This window comes from Grampus griseus (genome assembly GCF_964374135.1).
Source record: "Grampus griseus genome assembly, chromosome: 8".
NCBI classification, from domain to species: domain Eukaryota; kingdom Metazoa; phylum Chordata; class Mammalia; order Artiodactyla; family Delphinidae; genus Grampus; species Grampus griseus.
The window spans coordinates 100768242-100786099 of NC_139002.1; the positions used below are offsets into that span (position 1 = coordinate 100768242).

Below are 17858 nucleotides of genomic sequence, written 5' to 3' on the forward strand. Positions count from 1 at the left end.
AAGTCTGTTTGGTAGAGGAGGTTTCAAGCTAGAGGGACTTCTGGTGTTTTCTACAGAATATATGTCTCCTCTCCCCTTTGCCTGTCTCCTCACCCACTGCGAGGGTCACCCTGACCCTTCCCAGAAGGGAAGCCTTTGAAGAGGATGGAGAGAGAGAGAGAGAGAGAGAGAGTGTGTGTGTGTGTGAGTGTGTGTGTGTGTGTGTGTCTGTAGGGGGAGAGCTTGAAAGGAGGAAGAGCTGATGACTCAGAACAGGGCTGGGAGGGGTGGGGAGGGCGGGAGTAGAGGTGGGGCACTCCTATGTTGTACTGAGTGGAAAGAGGCCTGGAACAGGAATCAAAGTCTTGAGGTTTAGTCCTAACTCAGCCTCCACCATGCTGTGCAACCTGGGGCAGGTCCCTTCCCTCTCTGTGCTTCTGTTTCCTTATCTGTACAAGGACAGGGTGAGAGTTCATAATTGCTAAGGGTTCATCCACTAGTTACACAAATATTCATTGAGCCCCTGCTCCAGCCACCAGCCAAGGTCCGGGAACACAGAATACAGACCCGTCCCCTGCCCTCCTGAAGCCGAGTCTAGTGGGGAAGACAAACATGGCGTGACGAGGAAATATAAGCAACTGCGTGCTCCGGGGGAGAAGTGTGAGGGTGCTACAGACACCCACAGCCGGCAGATCCAACCCAGACACAAGGATCGGGCTCAAAGAACAAAGAATCAGCTCAAAGAACAACCTCTTTCTGCCTGGCCTTGACCCTGGATCCCCAAGAGGCTCCCTGGGTGCTCCAGATTCCAGCAGGGGCACAAGGATCCCAGACGGGGGGCTCCCACCCCTGTTTTCCTAATGAGCCTGGGGGTAACGGGAACTGTCCTCCTCTGAAACAGGAACTCTTCAGAGTCAACCAGAAAAGGCTGAGAGGAGCTGAGAGCAGAAAGGCCTACAGCAGAGTGGTTTGCAAAGGGAAGCAGCTGAGACTGCGGGGTTTCCCGAGGCTCTTCCAGGAGACAAAGTTGGAACTATCGTGCCCTTAGCAGCCAAGAAGCGACTTCTGTTGCACAGTGGTTCTCAACCTCAGCTGCCTGCTGGAATCGCCAGGGGAGCTTTGAAAACTCCTGATGCCTGAGTCCAACCCCCAGGGATTCTGCTGTAATTGGCCCGCGGTACAGTCTGGGCAGATAATTCTAAGGTTTTTTTTTTTTTTCTTTGCGGTACGCGGGCCTCTCACTGTTGTGGCCTCTCCCGTTGCGGAGCACAGGCTCCGGACGCGCAGGCTTAGCGGCCATGGCTCAGGGGCCCAGCCGCTCCGCAGCATGTGGGATCTTCCCGGACCGGGGCACGAACCCATGTCCCCTGCATCGGCAGGCGGACTCTCAACCACTGCGCCACCAGGGAAGCCCTTCTAAGGTTTTAAGTTGAGAACCAGTGTCCTGGCAGGAGGCTGGGGTCTGCTCAGAGGCTGAAGACCGTGCGTCAAGGAAGTCAAAGAGGTCAGAGGGTGGCCAGCTCTGTCCAGGGGACAAACAGGCCGTATGTCCTAGAGAGCATGAGGACGCAGGTCCCCAGACAGGCCTGCTTAGTAGTGAAGCAGGGATTAACCCTCACCCCACTCCTGCAGCCCCATTGCCACATAAAATATAGGATGCCCAGTTAAATTTGAATTTCAGATGAATGACAATAATTATTTAGTATAAGTGTGTCCCATATAATACTTGGGACATACTTATACTAAAAAATTATTTGTTGTTCATCTGCAATTCTAACTGAATTGGGCATCCTGTTTTTTAATTTGCTAAATCTGTCATCCCTACCCTACCCCACCACTGAGCTAGGAGTCAAGAGCCCCGGTCTCAGGTCCCAGCTCTGATTCTAACATATTGGGGAGCCTTGGGAAACTCATTGCCTCTCTTGAAGTCTTGGTCATCTCCAGACTCATATATCACACCTCTCCTGCCTCAGGGGCCAGGCTGACTGTTTCCAAGGCAGAAAGTATGAGTCACAGGTCCCTGCAAAGGCATCAATCTGTCTGTGAAGGAATACAGGGCCTTTCTCGCTAAGAGATCAACATTTCACTCCTGAGGGTTTGGTTTGATTCACGTGAATGGTTTTCAAGAGTCTTCTTGCCCTGGGGATGCTGGTGAAATGAGACTGAAACTGAGGGCAGAATCTGGGCCTTGGTGGTCTCCAGGGTACGTGTTTCTGTGTTTCCTCCTGTCTCCTTTCTTCCTCGTCCTTCCTCTTCTCCTCACTTCCTCTGACATCATCACTGTACCCAGACGTCTCCCCCTCCCTATCAAAGAGATGTTCATTCATTCAATAGGGAGGAGGTAGCTGCGGTGGGCCTACGATGTGCCAGGCTCTGGGGCTGTGTGCTAAGGACATGGGGGTGACCCAGTCCCTACCCACATGGAGCTTCTAGTCTGGGGATGGGGTCTTGGGGAGGAGATGGGGGGCAAACTCAACCACCTCAATGAATATGTCACGGCAAACCTTGACAAGTGGCCTGGAGGAAAAGAAAAGAGTGCTCGGATAGCACATCAGTAACTGGGAACCTGACCTTCTTTCCCTGAGGAAGCATCCTGGGAACTGACAGCTAAAGAGTGGGGGAGGGGAGAGCCTTCCCAGCAGAGGGAGCAGCACACGTAAAGGGCATCTCTGAGGAACATCACGGCTGGCTTGCCTGATGTGGCTGGAGGGCGGAGAGAAGAGCCGAGAGTGGCCCAGGATGGGGGTGGACACGTTGGCAGGGCCAGACATGCTGGGTGGTGGAGATCACAAGAAGAATTTGAGTCTTTTGTCCATCCTACGACCCAGCAATTCCACTCCTAAGCATCTACCTGTATCAGTTTCCTCTTGCAGCTGTCTTAAATTGCCACAAACTTGGTGGCTTAAAACAAACTATATCTTAGCGTTCTGAAGGTCAGAGGTCCAGAATGGGTCTCACCGGGCTAAGATCAAGGTGTCGGCCGGGCTGTGTTCCTTCCAGAGGCTCTCTGGTTCTCTCACCTAGCTTCCCTCTCCCAGTTATAAGGACGCTTGTGATTAAGCTGAGCCCACCCAGATAAACCAGGATAATCTCCCATCTCAAGGTCAACTGATTAGCAACCTTAATTCCACCTGCAGTCCGAATTCCCCTTTTTCATGTACTCGAACATATTTACAGGTTCTGGGGATTAGGACGTGGACATCACTGGGGGACCATTATTCTGCCCACCACCCAACCTAAGAGAAATAAGTGCAATGTCCACCAAAAGACTTGTACAAGAATGTTCATAGCAGCCTTATTCACTAGAGCCCCAAGCTGGAAAAAGCCATATATCCGTCAACAGCAGAATAGACAGACAAATCATGGTGTATTTATCTAATGAAATATCACACAACAATAAAAAGAATGAACTGTTGATACACATAATAACATGGATGAATCTCACAGACGTAATGTTGTGCAAAAGAAGCCAGAAACAGAAGAGTATGTCCTCTAGGATTCCATTTGTAGGAAGTTCAGGAATAGACAAACCTATGGCATAGAAGTCAAATAGTGTTTACTTCTGGGGGGTGGCTATTGACCATTAAGGACACAAAGAACAGGAAATATTCTGTATCTTTGTCTGGGTCTGGTCACAGGTAGAAATTCATTATCTGTACACTTTACTGTATACCCACCAAAAATTGGGGTCTGTATTTTAAGAGTGATAAGAAACCAGAGCAGGGTTTTAAGCAGTGACATGATATAATCTGATGTTCATTTATAGAAGGTCACTCTACCTGTTTGGTGCAAAATCGATGAGAAGTAAGAGCAGTTAGGAGACTATGACAGTGGCCCTGAAGAGACAAGTGTGTCCTGGACTTGGGTGGTACTCGTAGAAATGGACAGAAGTGGGTAGTTGCAAAGATATTTAGGAGGAAAAATCAACTGGACATGATTTAGGACATAGTTGGGTAGATGGATGGGTGGATGGATGGATGGATGGAAAGATAGGTGGATGGATGGGTGGGTTGATGGATATGTGGATGAGTAGATGGGCGGGTAGGTGGATGGAGGAGTGAGTGGATGGGTAGGTAAGTGGGCAATGGACAGACTGGGTAGAATGGGTGAGTGGGTGAATGGGTGGGTGGATGGATGGATGGGTGAAGATGCAGGTGGGAGAATGAGTTGTTGGGTGAATGGGTGGATGGATGGACGGACACCCTCAAGAGTACCCTCTACTCTTGTTATTATTGTCCAGAAAGTGCAGATGGATCCCACTAGTCCGTAAGCAGGCAATCTTTCCCCCGAGACATCTGTGTTTACATCCCATAGCTCCCTAGTGCCCCAAGGAGAAAAACTAGTTACTACAGTGCTCATTAGGGAGCAGACACTTACAAATAGGCCGGTTTAATGAGATGCAAGGATCCCCCAATCCTCTGGGCATCACAGTGAAAGTGCCGGTGATACCCAAGTGAATGGAGGATGAGGTGGGAATGGAAAAACCCCTTGGAAGCCATCAGTCCTCTTTCCCCTCCCTCTCATCACCACCACCTAGACTACCATCTCTCTCACCTCCTCCAGCATCTCCACCATTATCACTCCATCACCACAGAGATTTGTCGAGACCCTGACGGCAAACTATGCTTACTCGGGTAAAAGGTATGGGCTGCAGGCGCCCCTCTGGTGGGAGGGGACAGCTTACTTCTCGTACAGGACCTCAGCACATCCCAGTGGGGGCTGATCTTTTCATTCCTGGCTGGTCCAGCCCCTACTTCCAGGCTATTTGCCCCCATGACACATACCTGTACCTCACAGCAGCAGCAACAAGGAGGCAGGAAAGAAGCTGTATTCAGAGAGAAGGAGGATTGAAATCCTGCCATGAGATAGCCAGGACGATCCCGAGCTGGGTCCAGGTGTCCCAAACCCCAATTCATAGGCATTGTCTAGACCTCTGCAACTGGCTAACTTCTCTCCCTGTGGGAGTCTGACAGCTCAGCCTCCAGAGCTTTTCTCTCGCCTCCCCAGGCAGGCTGAGTTTGCGCTATGTGGGTAAACAACATTCCCCTTGGTTGTCAGATGCAAACATTTACCTGGTGGTGGGACTGAGTGATTCCTTCCCATCCACCCCATCATGGGTACCAGGATTCTGGGTGAGAGCCAGCACTGTACAACACTCAGAGATGGGGGACCCAGCAACTGGGAGCGGGCAATGATCTCACACTGACTACTGGGAAAGTCACGTTCACTATTTCACTCAGGGGCCTCCCTGGATTTTTGCATTTGGGAACGAGCCAGGCTAAAGTCGCCATGCACAGAACTATGATTTCATCCATTACCCGATACCCTGCATCCAAGCTAAAATGTAGTCATTGGATCTCCTGTGGCCATAAGCAGATACTATATACTTCAAAACACTGCATGCTTTGAATTCCCCCAGCCTTAAGCCAGTATGCCACATTGGCTTTCCCTCCCTCGGGCTGTGAGGAAAGGCAGTCAGTCGCTGGGACCACGGGGCAATGCGGTCAGGGGGTTGGTACCCAGCTCAGGAATTCTGCAGTTGTCTTTCTGCAGGCAGCTCTAACCTGATGCAATCACTAGCCAAGCCATCCCATCCTGCAGCTGCTGGGAGCTGAGAGTCTGGGGCAGGGCACAGCTGTGCCAGCTGTCGGAGACAGATTACTCTACGAAGCCGGGCCTTGACTCATGTTCCAGTACAGGGGAAATGAGCAAAAGTTAGACACCGACTTCGGGGGTGCCAAAAATCATCTTGGTTTTGTCTTGCAAGACGTTCAGGTTGCAGAGCGTGGGGCAGACGGAGGAAGGGGCTGGGGAGGAGGCGAGGGGAGCAGATCTGTCTCCAGTCTACTCTGCCTGTCACACGCCCCCCATTACTCTAATAACAACGCTCAGCATTTAATCAGCCCCTTTGTGGAAGCAGACGATGTCACACTCATTAATTAGTTAATCCACACAGCACCCCTGGGAGGAGGAGACATGTTATTATCCCCACTGGGACCTAGAGAGATACTGAGGCCAGAGCGGGAATTTGGCACCGAGCTGAGGGAACACAGCCTGGCGGCTGGACCGGGACCAATCGGTAGCTTGTGGCCCATTCTGGAACCCTCACTCTTGTCTTCCTCCCCTGCTCCACTCTGCTCACAACGCTCGTAGCTGTCTCCAAAGACACCTGGTCAAACTCTGTCAGAATGGGGCCTGAGGGCGTTCAGAGGGGAGGACAAACGAGATATTGGAGTAGAGGGGGAGCAGCCTGGTGGCTGGACCAGGTAAGGCCCCCAGTGGATGTGTGCTCTGAACCAGACATCTGTTATGGTATGTTTCCTCCAAAGGGTCTGGGAACTAGGGGTGGAGGCGGTGATGTGAGTTTCACCATTGTCAAAATGCCTGTCGTTTGCCTCCTGTTCAGGCAGTTCTGAGTTTTGATTGTCTGGTGGTCTTAGAACTGAAGGGAGGAACATTTCCACCAGGAGGCACAATAACGGTTCCACTGAATTGGACACTGGGACTGCCACCTGGCCACTGGGGGATCGTCATCTCACACACACACACACACACGCACACGAGGGATATGGGTGGCGCGCAGGGTCCCTGTGCAGTACCTCCTACACCGTCACGCCCGGTGGTAAAGGCAGACGGAATTCTGCTGTGGTGTTTTACAGCCAGGATCACCGACGGCTCAGGCCCTCAAGGATGGAGACTCGGAACGGTCCACCAGGAAAATGAGATGCAGGCAGGAGGCAAGTGAACCAAAGAATAAAGAATTAGAGGAAGAAAGTCCTAAACACCTTTTAGGAGTTTGCAACCGGTTGCAAAAATAAAGACTGCAGCCGCTACCTTGATGGTTACTGGAGTCGGTTATTTCCATGTTGGTTACTGGAGTTGCTGAAGATTAAATAACTCACCCCTCCCCCTTTTCTTTTTAAACAGCAGTGATCACCATTGAAAAGCATTTTTCATACATTGCCTTCTCCTTTCCATCCATATTTATAATAGCAGTGCTTCTCCAACTGTAATGTGCATACAAACCACCGGGGAGCTTTTCAATCTGCTGAGATGTGGGGGCCTGAGATTCTGCATTTCTCACAAGCTCCTCGATGGTGCTAATGCCACCCTTTGAGCAGCGAGGATTCAAAGGACATGTTTGTGGTAGTTAAATGCACCCTTTAATTCAGTTGTTAGATGCCCAGATGGGATCACCATAAACCTTGAGGAAAAAGAGACATGGACATCACCTTGAAGACCTTGAACTTTGATCTTGATCATGACAGCAAGTCTGGAGGTGGCCGACCAGGGAATATTGGAACACAATATCGTTTGGTGAAGATGACTTTGGATGAATGGGAGGAAGATGTGTGTGTGTATGTGTGTGTGTGTGTGTGTGTGTACATGTGTGAATCTGTGTGCACTGGGCAGCTAAGGGGGTAGAATGTAGCTGCTATGATTGACCATGGCTCAAGCTGGACCAACAAGATTCTTTCTTTTGGGAATCTAGAACTTTGAACCAAGGGACATTACATTTGGCAGTTTTGATTCTGATTAATTACAATGATCTAGACAGAAGGCTCCCAAACTGCTATGTTACAGTCAGTCCTTAAAGCCTCCCTGATACCCGGCCCTTCCTGAGGCTGGGAGGGCCCAACTCTTTCTTGAATCCCCTGAGGTATCCCACCCAGTATTTGCTCTCCCCACCCCCATTCTTCTTTTTTTTTTAAATAAGCCGGAGTTTGCCTTCAAAATAACCACGGGTAATACAGAACTCCTTCCAGAAGTAGGTCCCACCTGCTTCAGCAGAGGGGAAGACTGCCCTGGACTCAGAGTCTCACCTTAAACCCAAAAGTCCGGATAGTTTTCAGGCGGCTACTGCACCACAGGCCCTGCACACATAGCTCTTTACACTCCCACTTACACTAAACTGCTGCGTCTCACCCTGTTTTCTTGGGATGACGACAGGGCCCAGAGAACATTTTAGAGGCACTCCCCCTGCTGAAACATGCGACTCCCCTTTTTGCCTCTGAATTCTACTCCACCTTTGAGACCCAGCTGGGTCATCTCAGCCTCCAGACCCAACTCCCTCCCCCACGGCTTGCTTAAGTGCCCCTCAGAGCGCTCCACCCGCCCTCTCTGCTGAGCTCCTACACCACAAGCACCCTGTACCGTGACGGTCTAGTACCCCCTGGACTGAACTGAAGGGCAGGGCCTGGGCTCTGCTTGCCTTTGTGCTCACTCACTCCCCGAGCTCAGCACAAGGCACTGGACAGCGCTGCTCCGGCTCAAGGTTGGCTCTCAGGGAAGGTGTGTTAAGTGAATGAATGGATGCGTGTGAAGCAGAATAGGAAGGGCAATTTTCTTTATTTTCCAGGAATTCAAAATTGACCAAGCGCCCTTTTGGATGCCAGGCACGATGCTGGGCCCTGCAGGGGTAGAGGGTGAGGGGAGGACACAGATGATTATGATGTGCTCTGACCACCCCGCCCCCCAAGGAGCGCTCAGCACCCCGAGGAGGTGGAACCCATCTCTCTCTTTCCTCCCCGCAAATGAACCAGTTCTCCAGTGATCCTACATGCTTTTTTGCCTCTCTCCCACGCTAAACCCGGTCACGCGGGGCCTGAAGGAGGGGGACCCAGGCGGCTCCCTTCCCCGCATGCAGCGCGGCCGGTCCTGCCCCTCCCGGCCGCCCACGAAGCTGCAGCGGCGGCTGGAGTCCTGCGCCCACCGCCCCCACGCGTGGAGCCCCGCGGAAGACTCCGCTCACTCCTGCCTCGGCGCCGCTCCCCTCCCTGGCACCAGGGGGCGCTGCCGCCCCGCGGTCGTCGCCATGGTCACCGCTGGCGGCGGAGTGGGGTTTACGTAAAGGACGCAGCGTCCCCCGGGGGGCGGAGGCGGCCTTCGCGCCGGCGCCGGCGCCCTGCGGAAGCGGCGTTAGTGAATTGGGGCCTTGGGGAGCCCAGGATGGAGGTGGCGGTCGCGGTGGCGGCGGCGGGCCGAGCCCTGCGGCTGGCTGGAGGTAAGGGGGGCCGCGGGCGCGGCGGGCCGGGCCCCGGACTCGGGCGCGGTGTGAGCGGTGCGGCAGCTGGGCAGTGTCCAGGGCGCGCGGTGTGGCAGGTGTGAGATCCGTGGAGCCCCTGGCGCCAGTGTGGGAATGGTGACACCCGTGGCACGGGCGTGGGCAGCGTGGGTCTGACACAAGCAGCGTGGTTTTCCCGGCACGGGTGTCAGAAGACTCACCCCCACCTTGGTGCGGTGGTGGCTGCCCAGGTGTGAGGCGGGCGCAGCCCTCAGTGCAGACTGATGACGGGCACAACACTTGGACTGGTTCTGGAGTGGCGGTGGGCAGCCTGTGGGCGCATGGTGGTGCCCCTGGCAGGGGTGTGAGGAAGTGCTCTCATTACTAAGGTGTCGGATGGTTCTGGCCTTGACATGGTCTGGAGTGATGGTACCCGGGGCTTGAAGAATTTGTGTCCTCAGCATGGCAGGAGTTCCTAGCGTGACTGTAAGAAATGGCCCTGGCACAGCGTGGTGCCGGGGCAGCCTGGCCCTGCGAGGGGAGAATCCATGGCCCTCAGACCCTGGTGGATGGGAAGGGTAAATGCCCATCCTCCCACTGTGGTGATGATGAGGGGCATTGCCTCTGGCACTGCGGGCCCACCTTTAGTATCTGTTGGGTACACTGGACTGAGGAAGGCAGACAGCTGAGAGAAGGTTGGTGTCCTTTATAATGGACGTGAAAGAGCGATGCCTGGAGATGCTTCAACCCTGAGGACGCTGTTGGTGACCCAGATGGAGACCTGTCCTAGCATTGTCCTGGGCTCATGAATTCATCCAGCTTTGGGGAGGAGAGGAGAGGTGGACAGTTCTCAGCTCTTCTCACTCTCCCTGAACATGCGTCCCGAGGAATGTGCAGGGCTGAGAGGTGGGCCACGTTGGTGGGCGGGGGGGAGGTGTGTTGCTGCATCCATCCGTAGTTCCCGGGCCCTGCCTTTTCCTTCGCTCCTGGGTGTCTGGGAGTTGCCTCTCTTCTATGATGCTTGGAAGCCTTTGGGCCCAGAGGCTCATTTGGGTGATGTTTGAAAGACGAGTCTGCAGCCACCAGGAGTGTGCTAGGATTGCGTCTGCCCTCACCAGTCCTTTGAGAAGCTCTGGGCGAGGGTCACAGTCAGCGTCACCTGTGTTCTACTTCACAGAAGGGCAGTTTACGACCCCCAGAGAAGTCTTAGGATGTGGGGGACTTTGTTAGGTCTCTGTGGCTCTCTTGGGGGTACAAGAATAAATGAGGCTGGGCCTGGAGAAGACCTTTAGGCGTCCAGAAAGACCAAGTTGAGGGTATGGGAGACTAGGGTGGGGGTGGCAGCTCACTTGCCAAAGTGGGTGCTTGGAGATGCTGCTGAGGTTCCTCAAAGCTAGAGGTTGTCCAGTGCGTACGGAGCCAGAAAACTTGAATTCCAGCCTTGCCTGTGTGACCTTGAGCAGGTGACTTTATCTCTCAGAGACACATCAGAAGGTGGTCGCAGAGGATGAAAGATGGTGCCCGTGAAAACCCTTTGTGAAAGGCTGTCCAAAGGTCAGGGATTATCATCAGGTAAAGAGACCAAGGCAGGAGGCAGAGGAAATGGAGGCATGGAATGTGATTGGGGAGGAAAGCAGCTGGAAGGTCGAGGGCCTGTCATAGGGAATTAGAGGCCCTGAGCGTAAGGGCTCCTGGTGGGGAAAGTGGGATCTGTTGACACTGTGAGTCAGCTGCCGAACAGGAACCAGGCCCCAGGGCTCCCGAGGACTGTCCGAGCGTGGCTGCAGCAACCGTAGCATCCTGCAGGAGTGGCCAGAGCAAGAGGGAGCGCTTCGCCGGGGCTTGCAGACGTGCTCGTGGCCGCGCAGGGCTGGGAGGTGTCCTTGGCTGACAGATCTGGGGTACCTGGGTGGGAGCGAGACTTGGAAGTGTGCACTTTCTCTTGAGAATTTACTTTAGCTCTGGGTTCAGAGGATGGGGGTGGGGAGAAGCTGCATCAGAGTTTTGGGGGCTGTGGCCTGGAGAGAGCCCAGTGGGTCAGAGTCACCAGAGGGATGCAGGGCTGGGTGGTCCTGTGAGCGAGGTTGAGGCTGGTTGGCAGGAGGCTGGGGCCCATGGGGGACGCCCTCGGATACACGGGGCAAGGAGAAGGGGTGATGGGCACCCTCACAGGGGGTCTCTGAGGGCAGACAGGTGTAGCAGGAATTCCCCAGGACACGGGCCCACTTCTGCCTGAAGGGCCTTCCCAGGTGGAGAAGCTGAGGGTGGCTGCCAGTTGCTTTACTTTCTGCCACTGGGGCCTAGTTCCTGATAATGGGCTGCAGAGCCTGGATTACATACCCCACGGCTAGAAGGCTTTGCACTGGAAGGCCCGATTCCATGAACCCAGGCCCGGTTTCTCCAGCATTCCATGTGAGTGTCTGCCTTAGCCAGCAGCCCATTTCACGAGCTTGGTCCCGAGGCAGAAAGTTTTTGTCCTGTGTCCATGCTGCAGTGTCAAGCCACAAAGAGAGAAAGAGGACACGGCCCCCCAGGCCCCTGCCCAGGGGTTGCCGCCTGGACACTGCCTGGCGCTGCAAGCGCCTCCTCGGCTACTTGTTCCCGGGTCATCCGTGGGGCGTCCGAGGCCTGTCCCACGTGCTCCTGGGCCCCTTTGGCTGCCTCCCCAGGAGTTGCCAGCACTTGAGCTCCTGCTTGGAAAGCTCTCCTAGTGCAAGTCCATTAAGAGGAAGCCTCCGGCCTCCCTGATGTGAATATCCCGCATTCACATCCCCTCAGCTCACCCACCACACCTCCGCCTGTTTGTTCTGACTTGTGGCTCAGCCTCCTGGTTTGGGGACCCAGGAGCCACCCCTTTGCAGCCACCCCTTGCCATCTGCTTGGGATGCTGGGACCCTGCACAGCAGAGCTGGGTGGCAGGCGGGGCAGCTCGGAGACATCGACAGGAGGAATTGGCCTCTGTTTCCCAAAAGCAGAGCAGGGCTTTCTTCCGAGTCCTCAGGGTTTGAGGCCACAGGGAGCCCAGCCAGGTCACCACCACCCCTCGTCGTGCTGCACAGCTGCTGACTTTGAGCAGATGCCAGCGGGGGCAGGGGGCTGGTAACACAGGAGTGGCCATCGAGGGCAAGTGGCTGCCTGGAGCTGAGATTGTTTTCAACTCTGGTCCTCAGTGCTATTCCTATTTCTTTGTCCGTGTTTCTCCAAAAGTTGCTTAACTCAGCTCCTGGCAACCTTTCCTTCCTCAGCCACCTCACACATCATGGTGCCCAGCGGCTCAGCTTCAGGGGTGCCAGGGAATCGGGCATCTTTGGACAGAGGCTTCCTGGGCCACAGCTGAAGGCCCGGACCCTCCCCGCAGTCCCTCTCTCCGGGACCAGAAAGGGATCCCCCCTTAGGGTTTAATCGCCTGTTGGCCCACGTTCCATCTGAGTTCAGTTTCTCCCTGGAATAGCTTTACATTACACTCTAGTGGACCGGGTGAGTGGCGCTGGGGAACTATCAACGAGCGTGCGGTCAGAGGACGATAAATCTTTTAGAGCCGTGGAGCCCAGGACATTGTGGGATGTGGTTACATCTCAGCGGGTAGGGCTAAAGACTGTTAATCTTGATTTTCCTTTTTCCTTTCTGCTACCGACTTTGGCTGGACTGGATCTCCCTGGGTGGACAGGACACTGGGTGTGTAGGCGAGGAGGATCCAGGAAAGCCCCTGCCCTGTGGGGTCCTCTCGCTGCTGAGGGGGGTCCAGGGAGGTGATGTGGAGGGGAGCGGTTTGGCCACAGGTGAGGGCGGTGGGCAGGAGTGCCCAAGTCCTCTGCAGGATCACGGTGGAGACGGGCAGGGGTGGGGCTGTCGTCACTGCAGGCTGCCGGGCGATTGCACGTGTGCAAAGCCGCGTGTGCCCGTAAGCAAGCGTTTCTGTGGGAAGTGAGGGCTGAGGGGGTGTGGAGCGCCTGGTGGTGGGGGAGCTTGTGGGCTCCTGTGTCTGGCTGGCCTGGTGGCAGTGGGTGTGTGCAGTGGGGTGTTGCTGGGCCCCACGAAGCAGGAGAGAACTGTGGGAGTCAGGGGGAGGTCTCCTTCCAGCTCCAGGAGGGTGAGTTTAACGTCTCCATGTGATTCTTACGAGAGCAACCTTTCTGCTTTCTCAGTATTCCTTAGAAGTACGCCCAGGCTGGGGGTGTGGCTCTGTGACGCCCATATGTACTCACACACGCCTGCTTCCACCTCCTCCCCAAGCCCACTGGGAAGTCAGCCGGAGACAGTCCGCCCGGGTGTCAGAAGAGAGCACTGTAGCCCAGAGGCCTTACGACTTGGGACTCTGAAGTCAGACTCGAGTTTGAATCCTGCTATCTCTTTACACCTCAGTTTCCCCATCTGTAAGATGGGGACAGTAAAACCTCCCACAGGGGTGGTTGTAAGAATCCCATGCCTGACGAGTGGAGAGATCATGATGGAGGCAAGCACGTTCGGTTTATGTTTTTGCTCCTGCAGGCAGGATCTTTTCCACAGAAAAGCAGTTACATCATCATCTGCATACATTAGCAGCAGGGGAGATATCATAGGTCATGTCCCTTTTCTCGATAAAGAGAAATTAGCTCCACCCTACCCTTGGCATGGATGGAATCTGGCCTATCTGTTAATAGAATCACATGCAAGATAATGTGTTGGCCCCTGGGGAATGGTTCCACTCCAACTGAGTCGATAGTTATTTCTTGAGCACCCACTGAGGGTTGGGGTCAGTGAGGGCCATGAAGATGAAGTGGACACACTAGCGCCTCTACGGTATAGACTCGGGCGTTCACAATCTATTGAGAAGATATGAGATGGACACAGAGGTCTACGCTATAACGTCAAGAGGCGGGTGCTACCGGCGGTCAAAGGAGATCAGGGGAGACTTAAGTGGTGGTGACCTTTAACCTGGGCCAGCCAGGTGATTGTAGAGGAAACGGCAGCAACAGGGGATATGGCTGGGAAAGCGAGGGGCTGACCGTTTGTGGTCTGGCTTGACTATGGGCGCCGGAAACGGAAGTGAGGAAAGGTTGAAATCGTGAGTTGGGGCCAGCTGGGTCCCCAAGAGCCACGACAGCGAGGCTGAAGGTTTGGCCCGTGAACGTGGGCAGTCACTAAAGTGTTCTGAGCGAGAGCCTGGCAGCCGGTGCCGGCGGGACCCGGGGGCAGGAGTGGGGAGACCAGCTGGCGTCTCGGGCGGGTGCCGGGTTTGGAGGGCTTGAACTGGGGCAGGGGCCGCCCTGGGGAGGGCGGGGAGAGGCCACCCTTACTGATTTGCGGAGGGGAGGTGGAGGCCCCAAGGTCTGTCACTTTGGTCAGTAGAGGCGGGGCCTGGAACAGGGCCTCTTCCCTGCCTCCGATGCAGCTCCCACACTTGACTTTCAGCTGCTTTGACTCCGGTGGGTTCCAGGCCCAGAGTGGGAGTGGGAGGCTGTTGGGGATCCCCTGAAGGAGGCTGTTCTCGTCCCTGAGGACCCACTGAGGGGGTTCCAGTATTCTTAGCACTTATTTCCAGGCGTTTGGTCATTTTCTCACCAAATTACCCCTTGAAATTTCTCCTGCCTGAGTTCAGCCCAGGAGGTTACTATTCTAGGAAGTTTCATCAAAATCCCTCTGGGCATTTGAGAGCTCTCTGAGCCTGGGGGGTGGGGGGGGGGAGGGTGGGGAGGGGGAGGGGTGGGGGAGGGGAGAGAGGGCGGGGAGGGGGAGGGGGGAGGGGAGAGAGGGTGGGGAGGGGAGAGGGGTGGGAGGGGAGCGGGGAGAGCGGGGCTTATCTTCACCTGTGTCTTGGGAGCTGCTCCTCAGAACCAGTTCCTCCACCTGGAGATGCTCCTGGCCACAGAGCCTGCAGGCCGGGGCCAGAGAGGGTGGGCTGTGCCGTGTAACGTGAGGCAGGATGCCGCCTCTAATTGATCTTGTCCTCGCGTCTCCTGGAGCCATTTAATTAATTTATGATTGATGTTCCTGGACTTACTTGAGGTTAATTTATTATTGATGTCTCTTCATTATAGACAGTCTACCCTGCACCTCCCAACACATGGCTGCCCCGGCTGGGCAGGCCTCACGGTGGGGTGAGCTTGGGTGGGGCTGCTCCTCTGGCCCCCACCCCCACCCCCACCCCAGGGACAGCACCCTGTACTTGGCTTTTGCCAAACCCTCTCAGGTTTGGGGGTCGGGAGGCCTCAGGGCATCTGTCTCCAGGAGCCTTTGCCCAGCCACAAAATAACAGTAATGATAGCAGTCGTTTCCATTTTGTGAATTCGGGGAACTCAGCCTGGCACAACATACACTATAGATGAGATCCCATTTACTCCTTGTAATAGGTATCCCTCTACTCCCCCCATCCTTCTACCTCTGTCTTACAGGAGGCTCAGACAGGGTGAGTTACCTGCCCAAGGACACACAGCAAGTAGGTGGGAAGCCAGAGTTTGAAACCAGGACCCCTCCCTCTGTTCTGTGAGCCCTGCCTCTCCTTCAGGCCCACACAGCCCCCCCGTCCCGTGACGCCTTTCTTCCAGCCCCACTGCACCCCGAGACTGTCCTACCTGACGTGATCAGGGGGCAGAGCGCCGGCGCCCCTCTGAGCGTGTGTTGTTAAATGTTCGTGGCTTGTTCCCCTCGCTAATCCATGTCCTCATTGAAGGCTAACAGTGATGGCAAATAGCACTTACTGAGCGCACACGCCAGGCGCCATGCTAAGCACTTTACATGCGTTCGCTCATTTAATCCCCGTGACCACGCGAGAGGCAGGTGGTATTACCCATTTTATAGGTGAGGTTTAGAGATGTGCTCTAGGCACTCAGCTAGTAGAGGGCAGGGCCTCCTGGACTCCAGCGGCCTTGAGATGCAGGGTGCTGGTCTCGATCTTCCTGTAATTCTCACCTCTCTCCATCTGCTCCGGCCTGTGTATCAGATATCTGTGTATTTATCCAACGCCTCAAACCTTCTGCCTGTCTGGCCTGATGTGTCGGGCGCCGTCCTTTGCCATGCGGACCAGGAGTATCTACTCCTGGGATCCCAGGATGGGTGATTTTAGGGAGACAGCAAGGCAAGTGGAGGGTGCTGGGCCTGGATTCTGCCCCTGGCTCTGCTGGGCAACTTCAGATGAGTCACTCAGCCTTTCTGAGCCTCGGTCGCCCCGTTTGTATAAGAGCAACAATGATATTCTCTTCTCCTTCATGGGCTGTCCCCATGCTCAGAGGTGATGCTGGATGGGAAAGACACTGTACTGATCAAGGGTTAGAATTGCTTGTGTGTGAGATTCAGAGCTTCAGGAGCTGGCGTGAAGGCCAGGAGCGCTTAAGCCGGGGCATAGTCCCGGGCCGGGGCATCTGCACCCACCCTCTGAGTTGCCCGGATGGGCTAGCGAATTCCATGGTTTGCCAGCTGGAAGGCCTTGCTCAAGGACCCTGTTGGGCCAAGAGCTGGGCAGGAGGTCCCTAGAGTGGGGGCCAGACCGCAGTCTGGTGTCCCGGTTGGCTGACCAATGCCTGGGCCCTTGGAGGCCGCCCCACCTGCGCTGGGGCCTTGGGTTGTGTGGAAGTGCGTGGGGCCCACCTGGGGTTCTGGGCCTCACCACCCCTCTGGTCTCCCACACGCCTGGGCAGCCTGACCAGGTCGCTTCAGGCAGGGTTTGTTGAGGAAGGAGGATAGTTCACCACGCAGCCGCCGGGACCTCTCCTCACCCCTCAAAATATGCGGAAAGCCTGGTGAAGAGGTGAGCCTGCGTCTGTTCCGGAAAGCGGTGAGACTGTCAGCCTCTCGATGGCAGGCTTCCCAGGGCGTTGGCTAGAAACCCTCTGCTTTCTCGTCAGCTTTACTCCGAGCACGTTTCAGCGCCGAGCTGGGCATGGGGAGCGCAGCGTGTGCTTTCAGGGCTCCCCCGGGCCCCGGAGAGGAGGGCAGAGGCCTCAGACTGTGGGTAGGGGCGAGGCCTGCCTGGCATGACTGTTGGAAATCTGTGGCCGGGCTGCAGTGAGGTGACAGCTGGTTTCACTTCCCAAGTTTCCACCCTCTGCAGGCGGGGATTACATCAGGCTCCACTTCATCCACGCTCCTGCACTGCCCTGGGACAGCTGCCCTGCTGCAGCTTCAGGCCGGCTGCAGGACCTCCCGGCAGCCCTGGGCCCAGCAGCCGAGGACACTGTCCTGGCCTTTGCAGTCTCGCTGGATGCGCTACCTCCCAGGTGGCACTGCCCACCTGGCCCGCTCGGGACTGCTGAGTCTCCAAGACGATGCTGCCCTTTCGTTCCTCCCATCACCCACCTCTGATTCATTTTCTTTCTCTTTAAGTTCAGTGTAACATAGGCCTGCAAACATGGACTTTAGCATAAAGCTCTATTCGAGTCCACTACTACTTGGGCAAGTCACTTAACCTCTCAGAGCCTCGGTTTCCTCCTCATCTCTAAAATGGGGGATCTAGTGGGATGTGGCACGCCGGGCAGCCGTCGGGATCAAATGAGACGCTACCTCTTTGGAAGTTCCACCCAATGCCAAGAGCACTGTCAGTGTTACCTGCTGTCCACTCTTCTGTCCCCGCAGGCAGTGCTAAACTGAGAGGACCCTCCCTTTCCTGAGGCTGCGCCCTGCAGCCAGGCAACCCTTGCACCACCCCTAGCACTTCTCAGAGCTGGCAGGGTCTCTCTGTCCCTCTGGCACTGACCCTGTTCCCGCCCCAGCACTCTCTGAGGCTGCCCGTCCTTCTTTGGTCCCTCTCCTAGTTTGGTTTCCTTCCTTTGGCGCCTCTTCCATCCGGCTGCCTTTTTTTTTTGGTCCACCTTTTCCTCCCCTGAGGCCTTTGGGGGAAGCCAGGTCTTTCCTTAGACACTCTCTGACCCCCCCGCCCCGTGCCAAGTGGCAGCCCCCAGCC

At 55.4% G+C, this 17858-nt stretch overlaps 1 protein-coding gene across 1 annotated transcript in view; it reads left to right on the forward strand.

Moving 5' to 3' along the window:
- Window positions 1-8876: 8876 nt before the first annotated feature.
- Window positions 8877-17858, forward strand: part of DAGLA (diacylglycerol lipase alpha) — a 60697-nt gene continuing 51715 nt past the window's right edge. Inside the window, exon 1 of the mRNA XM_082660976.1 lies at window positions 8877-8983. The gene's annotated coding sequence lies outside the window, so the exon portion shown is untranslated. The remainder of the gene's footprint in view (window positions 8984-17858) is intronic.